General features: G+C 41.0%; 1 pseudogene; it reads left to right on the top strand.

Annotated features, from left to right (window-relative positions):
- Positions 1-10,363, top strand: part of LOC108540318 (transforming acidic coiled-coil-containing protein 1-like) — a 19,230-nt pseudogene extending 8,867 nt beyond the window's left edge.
- Positions 10,364-11,017: the final 654 nt, after the last annotated feature.

The raw sequence follows: 11,017 nt of genomic DNA, 5'->3' as shown, positions 1-11,017 counted from the left end.
GCAATTCCTCAAGGATCTAGAACTAGAAGTACCATATGACCCAGCCATCCCATTACTGGGTATATACCCAAAGGATTATAAATCATGATGCTATAAAGACACATGCACACGTATGTTTATTGTGGCACTATTCATAATAGCAAAGACTTGGAATCAACCCAAATGTCCATCAGTGACAGACTGGATTAAGAAAACGTGGCACATATATACCATGGAATACTATGCAGCCATAAAAAAGGATGAGTTCGTGTCCTTTGTAGGGACATGGAGCTGGAAACCATCATTCTCAGCAAACTATCGCAAGAACAGAAAACCAAACACTGCATGTTCTCACTCATAGGTGGGAATTAATCAATGAGATCACTTGGACTCTGGAAGGGGAACATCACACACCAAGGCCTTTATGGGGAGGGAGGATTGGGGAGGGATGGCTTTGGGAGTTATACCTGACGTAAATGACGAGTTGATGGGTGCTGACGAGTTGATGCGTGTAGCACACCAACATGGCACAAGTATACATATGCAACAAACCTGCACATTATGCACATGTACCCTAGAACTTAAAGTATAATAATATTTAAAAAAAAAGACTTTCAGTCATGCAGATGTTTTTCATTGGGATAGTTTCTTGATGGAAGTGGAATGGAAATACAGAGGAAAGGGAATAACATAAATTTCTTACTTATTCAGGAACTTGTTCAGGTAAATTTAAAATGGATCGTATGGTATCAAATCACAAAGGTAACTAGATAGCATTAAGCAAATTCAGTATTTGGAATAAGGCAGATATTATATTCTTTGCTATTATTTAAACTTATGCTGAAAAGTTTTTAGATGTCATTTGAAAATGCAATGGGGTCGATAGATTTTTTTAAAAAATTAGGAGGTATCTGAGCAAAAAAATTGAAAACCACTGTCTTAGACCACTTAAACTGCTTGCTTATAAACCTAGACTAGAGAAGCTCATTTTTTAAAACCTCAGACTCAAATTACAGAACCTAGGTTCTATAAAACAGCATGTCACAACTGAAAGATTCCAGCTTCCTCCTTGTTTTGTATGCAGATCTGTGGCTAACCCCCTCACATATCTGTATAGAGTTGTGTCCACTTGGTTCCATTCACGAGATGTCACTTTTCCCCACTGCTTGTCCTCTTAAAGGGTAACATCTTCTCTGTTGTGTTTCTCAGGATGAAGGGACAGTGATCTACCAGATTTCAGACATTTATAATAGGGATGTCCAGGCTACCAATGAGGAGAAACTGGCATCCATGTCATGTGGTCAGAAATCAGCTGGGGTCGAGGTGAAAGGTGACCAGAGGAAGACCTGGAGTACTTTGAATGTTCTAGTGTTCCCATGTCTACCATAAATCATGCGTTTTCATCCTCAGAAGCAGGTATGGAAGCATATCTTCATCTTTCTAATGTATATAAGCATAGAAATGCCTGAAAGCCTAATGAAGCAGGAGGCACCTTACAGAACTTAAAGAATTGGGTCACTGGAAGGATAGATTTAGAATCACTGACCTACGCTTTTGCTTCTTTATTGAGAAAGTGGGCACTAACAAAAGTGGTAATTGAATTACTGGGAATGTAGGGATACTTGTAGCAAGTTGTATATGAGATGCTGATGTGTATGAGACTGCTTGAATTTGTTTATAATTTTCTGTGAATATGGCCATATCTTGTAGTGGTGTGTTAGTTCATTTGTGTTGCTGTAAAGGAATACCTGAGACTAGCTAATTTATAAGAAAAAGAGGTTTATTTGGTTCTTTTTTCTGCAGGCTGTAGAAGAAGCATGTCACCAGTGTCTCCTTCTGGTGAGGGACTCAGGAAGCTTCCAATCATGGCAGAAGGCGAAAGGGAGCAAGTGTGTCACATGGCGAGAGGGAGGGAGGAAGAGAGAGGGGTAGGAAGATGCCAAGCTGTTTTTAAGAAACATATCTCACAGAAACTAAGAGAGCAAGAAGTCACTCATTACCACAACGAGGGCACCAAGCTATTCATGCGGGATACGCCTCTATGACCCAAACACCTCCCATTAGGCCTCATTCACCTCCACCACTGGGATTAAGTGTCAACATGAGATTTAGAGGGGACAAATATTCAAACTATATCAGATGGCCTATAAATATGTCATACATTATGCAGCCATTAAAAAATAATGAGTTCATGTCCTTTGCAGGGATATGGATGAAGCTGGAAGCAATCATTCTCAGCAAAGTAACACAGGGACAGAGAACCAAACACCGCATGTTCTTACTCTTAACTTGGAGTTGAACAATGAGGACACATATATACAGGGAGGGGAGAATCACACACCAAGGTCTGTCAGCGAGGTGGGGGAAAATGGGAGGGAGAGCATTAAGACAAATACCTAATGCATGCAGGGCTTAAAACCTAGGTGATGAGCTGATAGATGCAGTAAATCACCATGGCAGATGTATACCTATGTAACAAACCTGCACATTCTGCACAAGTATCCCAGAACTTAAAGTGAAACAAAAAATAAATAAAATAAATAGGTCATATGTTTGACTTTTATGATTTTATGTTCATTGTTTAACTTACAGAAACAATAACTAATAAATATGGTGACTTACCATGTGCAGGCATTGTTCTAAGTGCCTTGTATGTACTCATTCATAGCAAGGTGTTACTCTTTTCTCGTTTTTTCAGAGAAACAAAGGAAGGCAAAAAGTTAAATAACTTGACTAAAGTCGCTTGGCAAGTGTAGGACAGAAAAGTGGTATCTTTTTCCTCACCCACCACAAGGTTCATGGCTGATATATCTCTAACAAAAGACAGATCAACAAGACAAAAGCATACAAATATATTTAATGTAAGTTTTACATGATATTAGAGCTTCCAGAAATGAAGACCCAAGGAAACAGGGAAAACTATACTTTTAAGGATAGTTGTGCAGAAGTACAACTGGAGGACAGAAGGGTGTGATCTCATGGTAATAGACTAGGGGAACTTAGCAAATCCTGTTTGTTTCTATTCCTCTTAGTGTCTGTGTCTTTTGGGATAACGACTTTGTTTTTCTCTGGGTATAGGGAGGACCCCTCTCTTATGAGGTCTTATGACCTATTTTCAAGGGAAGGTCTAAGGGATTCCCTTATGGCCTCTTCAAGGGAAGAGGGCAGGAGAGGTGCCGAGAGACCTTCCTGCTTCTGCTGTGTCCTCAAATGCAAAGGCACCATATTTTGGTGCAGCATGTTCTGAACCTTATCATTAGTAAATGGTAGAACTACATTTAACTTTAAGCAGTCTGGTTCCATGGTCATTTAGCCACAATGTCAAAGTGTGAAGAGATTATCTTCATGACACTAGGTTACTGTAACTTTTCCTGGTGCAAGTGTGGTAGGTTGAAATTGACCAGTGCACTGTAAAATCTTTCTTAAAATGGTAATGAAGAACTTGGACTAAGCAGGGCTGAAGCCTCTTACTGATAGACTCTTCAGATCATTCTAGAGCTAAGCCCCTCTCCTGGGCACCAAGTTACACGCATGACCTTAAACTTTACTTATGAAAAGTTTAGAAACATGTTCCTGACTACATTAAACATTATTAAAACCTTAGATCTTCTTAAACAACATAATTTTATTTGTGGCCTTTTATGCACAGAATTTTAAAAGTCATGATCTGCCATTAAACCAGGGAAGCAGACGGAAAGTCAGGACTTGGAGCAATTTATTCCCCCTGGTCTCCTTCCCATCCCAGGTCCCAGTCTCTCATCTATAAAATAATGGGCCAAGCGTTGTTTCTGATTTTGTCCAACACGGCTTTCTGCCCTGACATCTTTCCCAAAGACCGTGTTCACCATTCCGCTAGTTTCTCAGAGTTAATCCTGAGTATTCTTGCACCTGCCTTCGTTACATCCATCTGAAGTGTCTTCCTTTGCTGCTTCCTACACAGATCTGCACATCCCTTCAGGTCTCTCCCGCATGCTTTATGCTCCCACGACATTTCCTTTTCCCCTTCCTGTTCCAGAGCACCTAGCGCGGTGTGTTAATTACAGGAAAGTAATATTACAAACTTACTGAAGTTAGAGACTAGGAGACAGTCATCTTCGAGTCACCTTTGGCACAGTATATGGTAAACATTTGTGGAATTATATTCTTCCTCACTGGAGGAAATTCCTTCAACAAAAATTTATGTAGACAGCTGGGACCCTTCTTTAAATCTCTTCCCCCTACTGTTTGCTAAATTTGAAGATAGCGCTGTATGCTATCTTCATACTGAAAGACACCTGAGCCCCAGCTGGCCCTCAATGTTCAGGAACTTACAAGCAAGGCGGACACATCTTCTTCCATCTTTTGGCACGTTCTCTTCTCTATGCCTAAGACAGAAAGTCATTTTTATAGTTATCCCAATAAGTTGGTTCATTATTGGGAACCAGATTTAAAAGGGGGGAAAGATTTAAAGAACTGGCTACACTGTAACTGATCAGCTGCATCACAGGCAAGTGGAGGCTGCTGTCCTGGGTGTCGGGGTGGCTACAAGCCCTATTAGGTGTATCCAGACAGTGTCCTGGGGAGTGTCCCCTTGGAGTTGGGTCCTGATGGCTACTTGCCTAGATGTTCTCCAGGAAATGAGACCCTCACACAGCCATGGGAAGGAAGCCGCCATGTTGGTAAAATGCCGGGTTGCTTTCTGTGAGTACATGGCAAGTGAGAAACAAGGTCATACCGTGGAATCTGGGCTTGATTCTATAGGTAGAGAGTGGGGAGGCTGAAGGTTTTTGAACAAGGGAGTGATGGTCACATTTGTGTTTTAAATAAGTAACTGACAACAACAGTAGTTGGTGATTGCCATGTGGAGGATTGTAGCTTTAAAGTTTTGTATGCTTTTCTGTATTTTTATGTTTACTTCAATGAGTACATCTTCTGGTTATTTTAAATGTCACCCTCCACCCTAGTAGAGGATAGACCTGAGACAAGGAAGCCCATTTGAAGGGTGTGGAGGGAGAATGAGTTAAGATTTGCTGACTTAAATTTTAAAGCTTATTATCTTATCTGCTGCATTAATTAGACCAAGGCCACCCCTTCTGGGCTGGAATTTAAATTCACTCAGACTTGATAAAAAAAAAAAAATCAGTGTTATGCTGTGTTCGCTTTCTGACACAATGCCATGGCTAGTCCGGTGCATTAGCGAAAATTTTAATGGACACAAGGGGGCAGGCTTGCTGTTCTTTCTGCGTGAAGGTTGACAACCTGTTGCTGGCTGACTAACCTGTGCTCCTCTTCTGCATGTCATGGACTTGTAATGCTGAACTGCACAGCACTCAGCAGAATGCCAGTGCTCCTTTTAAATAAAATTTTGGAATGCTTTTTATGTGTTCACAGTCATTCTTGGCCTGTGCTGGGGTTTCCAAGAGCCTTTCACTAGGGAGGAAAGGAATCAACTTATTGGGATAACTATAAAAATGACTTTCTGTCTTAGGCATAGAGAAGGAGATGTGCCAAAACATGGAAGAAGATGTGTCCACCATACTTGTAAGTTCCTGAACATGGAGGGCCAGGTGGGGCTCGAGTTTCTCTCAGTATTTGTTTTGCAGCCCATGTGAATTTGTTAAACTCTGGTCAGTGTTAGGTGATGAGGATAAAATATAAATAAGACACAGTTTCTCCACTTGAGGAACATGTAGTCTCTGCAGTGTTCTATACAGTAGCCCTAGCCGCAGGTAGCTGTTGAGCACTTGAACCATAGCTAGTCAGAATTGAGATATCCAGTATGTGTAACGTGCAACCATTTTTTGAAGACTCAGTACAAAAAGAAGCATAAAATGTCTCAAATGTTTATATTAAGTACATGTTGAGATAATATTTTGGATGTATTGTGTTAACTAAGGTATATTATTAGTATTATTATTAGAGACAGTCTCACTCTGTCACTCAGGCTGGAGTGCAGTGGTTCAATCTCAGCCAACTGCAACCTCCAACTCCTGGACTCAAGTGATCCTCCCACTGCAGCATCCCAACCAGCTGGGACAACATGAGCATGGCACCACACCCAGCTAATTTTTGTGTTTTTTTTAGAGATGGAGTCTTGCCATGTTGCCTAGGCTGGTGTCAAACTCCTGAGCTCAAGTGATCTGCCCACCTTGGCCTCCCAAAGTGCTGGGATCACAGGCATGAGCCACCACACCTGGCTGGTTTACTCAGCTCTTAAAACAAACTTCAAACTTCCTGATTCCCAACTTATTCATCCATAAAATGAGCAGCACCCATCTGCCTCATCAAAGTGGTTGTGAGGATAACATGAAATGACAGTGTGAAAGATTTAATCTGTAAAGTACTAGAATACATTAGTGGTGTTGTGCTAAAATACACTGTTGTGCTAGAATACATTGTTGTGCTAGAATATACTGGTGTGGTGTTGATAGGATATACATGGGAAAGAGTTTGAAAAAGACAGTGAGAAAGAAGAGAGTGAAAAGGAAGAATGGCAAACACTGTCTCTGGAGTCAGCTGGTGAGGAACATATGCTGTGACCTTTTAAAAGCAACTCCATTTGAACTTCCCAACATAAATTAATTTCTACATCCTTAGAGCACTGAATAAACATTGTATAAATCAATTTCAGCATGCAAAATATGGAATGAAGAAATCTGTTTAATCCAGCATTTACTTTTGAAGTTTCTCTCTGTCGCTCTGAAGTCCGTTCCTATGCAGTCTTGTCCCCAGCAGTAGGTGGTGGCTGGGACTAAGGCCAGAGTACAGTCAGTGGTGGGGAGTCAGTCTCACTTTACTTTTCAGCTGTTGTTCTGTAGCACTTTTCATGTAGGAAGTTAACTTTTCTTTCCAAGTTTTAAATTTCTTAAGAGCTGAGTTCATTTGGCTTTTCCAGGCGTGTCTCTGTTAGAGTATGGCAGTGGCTGGTACTGCTCCATTGTGATTGAGGACAAATGACAGGATGAGTACAGTCAGCATACTACCACAGATTAGTGATGCAAATTCTCCTGCCATGAGGACACAGCCACGGGAATCTGTGGCATCTGTGCTCACTATAGATTTGCAACCGAGGGTCCATTGAGTTCTATTGTCTATATACTGGTCTTTGTAGGTCCTCAATTGTGAACGTTTTGAGGGACTGGGAGAAGCATTTGGCAAACATGAAATGAGACCCTTTTGGAAGGACATGATTGATTGATTTAGCATGTTAATTAAAGACACACAGGATGGCCCAGGCCTGAAAGAGATCTTCTGGTCAATTCTCTGTGATGGTAGCTTCTATGACAAGGTTGTCCAGTTTGCTTAATTTTGTTGTTGTTGTTCTGTTTTGTTTTGTTTCAGGCTTTTATCAGCCTGAAGCCATGGTTTTTAGTTTTTATCTCTAGTGATAAGCAGAAAAGAGGGATGAGGAAGGAGCTTTACTGTCTCAACCAGTAATAGCAACTAAGAACCCATGACTGTGTTCTATCCCTTGGACACTCCTGTGAACTGTTCTGAACTTTTTGGTAAGCAACTTCAAGGATTAAGAAATATAAAAAGTTATATCCTAGGAGACTGGAAAAGATGACTAAAGTAGGCCATGTCATACATTCCTACCCTTACACCTGTGAGAGCTGTTGCGTTTCAAGTAGTGAGGCTTGTAGATATGACCAGGCCGAGAGAAGAGTTGCCAGGGAGATCTGCCAGGCTGAAGAGTCCACTTGCCTGGAGATATCAAAAACCATCGAAGGTCTGATCTCCCACCTCCAGCTTAGGATATCGCCTCTTCTGGACTCCATATGTGTTAGCATTAAGTTGTTAAGCAGATAGACTGAATTCATTTGCCCCTTCAACAAATGAATGAGATGCCAAACTCTGTAATGGACATTGATGTTTTCCTGGCTAAGAAGATTTTTGGGGGCCTTATTTCCCAAATTCTCATGAACCTTGTAGCCATGGGAAGCCCTGAGAGTCTGTTTCCTAAAGGTGACTCAACCTAGGAAGTCTGGCTTAAACTAAGAACTCACAAGAGACTGACCCATGAAATGCTATTAATTTAGAAGTGGAAGTGTAACAGAGAGGTGAATCAAGTGTCAACTTGACCTCCTGTAAAACCTCCATTTAGGCAAATTACAATTTCTTGATAAGAAATAAGGCACAGGAGGTTAATGAGATGATTCAAATGTCTAGGGGTGTATCAGCTTTCTACTGCTATGTAACACATTACTCCAACACTTAAAACAAGTGTTTATATCTCACTTTTTCTGTGGGTCAGGAATCTTGGGCTGGGTGCCTCTGACTATGGGTCTTTTGCAGGCTGCAATCAAGGTATTGATCAGGGCTGCAATCATCTCCAGGCTTGACTTAGGGAGAATCCTGGGAAAGATCTGCTTCCAAGCTCACTCACATGGTTGTTGGCAAGTCTCAGGTCCCCACTGTCTGTTGGCAGAGACATCAACTCCTTGCCACATGGGCCTTTCCATGTAGCTTCTCCAAACATAGAAGTCAGAGTTTGTTGAGAACCTAACTTCAGAAGTGACATCCATAACATTTGCCATATTCTAATGAGTCACTAGGTCCAGCCTACACTCAAAGAGATTACAGAGGGAGAGGATTAGAACTGGGAGGTAAGGGTTAGTGGAGGGCATTTTAGAGGCTGCCCACTACACGTGCCTTCTGGTTCTAGTGGTAGATCTATCCCAATATAGAAAAGAGAGGTTTTGTGGGGACCTTAGACTTACTTTGGGATGGTGGGCTGTGCTTCCCCAAATGCTGCTGGAACATGGGTACTGCCAGCTTGGGACTTTTGTATTTTGCTTTTCTGTGGCCTGAGACAGGTTTCTGTTTTGGGCCCATGGCTGAGGTCTGTGAAGTTGCATGCTAAAATTCTGTTTCTGAGCATTTCCTAGAGAAAGGGTAAAACTATAATGACTGACAAATTTAAAAGTCACTGGTCTAAGTTCACCTTAGACTTTCTGTTTAGTATTTGTTCACACAAGATATAACTGGTTGATTATAATCAATAACTAATTGATCAATTATGCCCACATTTAAGATTAAGATTATCCCAGGTCACTTTGGCATTTTGGATGTTCCCAAAGTATTAAATGACTGACTTATATAAAAAGTTTACTTCCATAGGTGGGAGGAATAGCCAGCAAAAAGTCCTTTTGGGAAGGAAAATACTATTAAGTCCATGTTCTTGTGTAAAACAAACAAACAAACAAACAAAAAACAACGCTTGCCAGTGTTTGGCTCTGGAGTCTTCTGCAACCTAGGTTTATGATAAAGGGAGCCACCACCTCAGAAGGCGAAGTGCTGCCCAGAAGGGAGTGAAAAACTTAGTGGCAAGGAAGAACCAACACGCAGGCATGGACCATGACTGATATATGGCCATTTTGCATATAACCAACAATGGCAGACACCCAGCAGGCTGAGTTATGGTGGGAGGTCGCCACAGAGCAGGGGAAGTTCATTATGATCCTGAATCATCTGGGTGGGAGAGTGGTTCGGAGTTCAAATACATTTGCTATTTCTGCCTCCTTAGGCCTGAAAGTTAGTATTTTAGAAATACTAACTTTATTAGCCACCTGCAGTGGCTAAATAAAGATACATACAAAGGATTGACATGTAACAGGAGCAGCTGTCACTTGTTTTTGTTTTTGCTTTTTAAGAAAAGAAAGTTCCATTTACATGGAGCTTATCATCATGAGAAACTTAGTCATGGGTGTGTTTCTCTTTTATCCATGTGGTTCTTTGGTGAGTGACCACTATTCTAAGTACACTTTCCCCCTTTTCGATCAGAAGAAAACTTCTCCAGGTTGTCTGTTCAACAGAAGCTAAGACCACAATATATTCATATAACAGTTTTTCTTTAAATAGTTCTGTAATTAGATTTGTTTTTTAAAAGCTTCCCCCCTGCTGATTTTTCTTTAAACATGGTTTTAAAGGGTGTGGTCAATTTAGTAATGAGGAAGTTGTTGAAGGATATTTGGGGTTAAGAAGCTGAAGACTGGTGTATTCAATGTAATCCTTTTCCCCACAGGGGCTGCTGGAGTCTTCTGCAGAGAAGGCCCCTGTGTCGGTGTCCTGTGGAGGTGAGAGCCCCCCAGTGGGATCTGCCTCAGCAAATCAGATAAGACAGCCAAGCTCCCCTTAATAAGAGAAGAGGTAAAATCTCTCCTATTTAGTCTACTTATCATTCCATTTCTTTGTAAGGCCCATGTACCAGCAGGTAGATTGCATCTCTTCTGGCTCAAGTTATCCCAGGCTGGAAGTTCTTATTTCCTGCAACTTGTTTAGGTTGTAAAAAGGGCTCCCTGTGGCATTGGTGCTAGAGTCCTGACATTCTGGTCTCCAGGGAAAAATGTTGACAATCTGAAATATTCTTAAGAATTTTGTATCTTTCTTTATGTTTCAGCCCTGATATTTTAAATGTCTAAATTTGCCAGCTTTGTTCACATATGTAACTAAATCAGTGCTTTTATTTTACAGAGGATATATGCTCATGCCTAAACATTTTTAAATGTTTTTGTAGTCATACACAGTTGTGTCCTACTTTCATCTATTCTTTGACTAAACAGTTCAACTCTCCGATTCCTGTACTGAGTTTCTTGAACAGCCTTCTTCAAAATAGGTCACTGCTAGGCCTTGCCTGGTTATCTGAAGAAATATGAAAGACCCTGCTGTGTATCATTGATCAGTTACCACCCTCTCCTGTATATATTTCTGTGTTGTATTTTGTATGTTTCGTTTGTGTGTTTCTTTACAATTACACCTGTTATTAAAGGAAGGTGTGGCAATTTTATTTTTACAGTATGCTGAAAGTGGTTAAACACCTCAGCTATAGGTCTTTTAAAGCTTTATAAAATAGCATCAAGTTGTTAATGAGAGATGTCAGTTAGTCTTATTTTCAAAACCTGGGAGTAGTGGTAAGGAGGCACACCAAAATCTTTTTTTTTTTTTTTTTTTTTTGAGACGGAGTCTCGCTCTATCTCTCGGGCTGGAGTGCAGTGGCCGGATCTCAGCTCATTGCAAGCCCCGCCTCCTGGGTATACGCCATTCTCCTGCCTCAGCCTCC

The sequence above is a fragment of the Rhinopithecus bieti genome, unplaced genomic scaffold, assembly GCF_001698545.2.
Source record: "Rhinopithecus bieti isolate Rb0 unplaced genomic scaffold, ASM169854v2 scaffold_19550, whole genome shotgun sequence".
In the NCBI taxonomy this organism is placed as follows: Eukaryota; Metazoa; Chordata; class Mammalia; order Primates; family Cercopithecidae; genus Rhinopithecus; species Rhinopithecus bieti.
The sequence above is the reverse complement of the archived record's forward strand: the minus strand, read 5'-3'. Positions and strand labels throughout refer to the sequence as shown.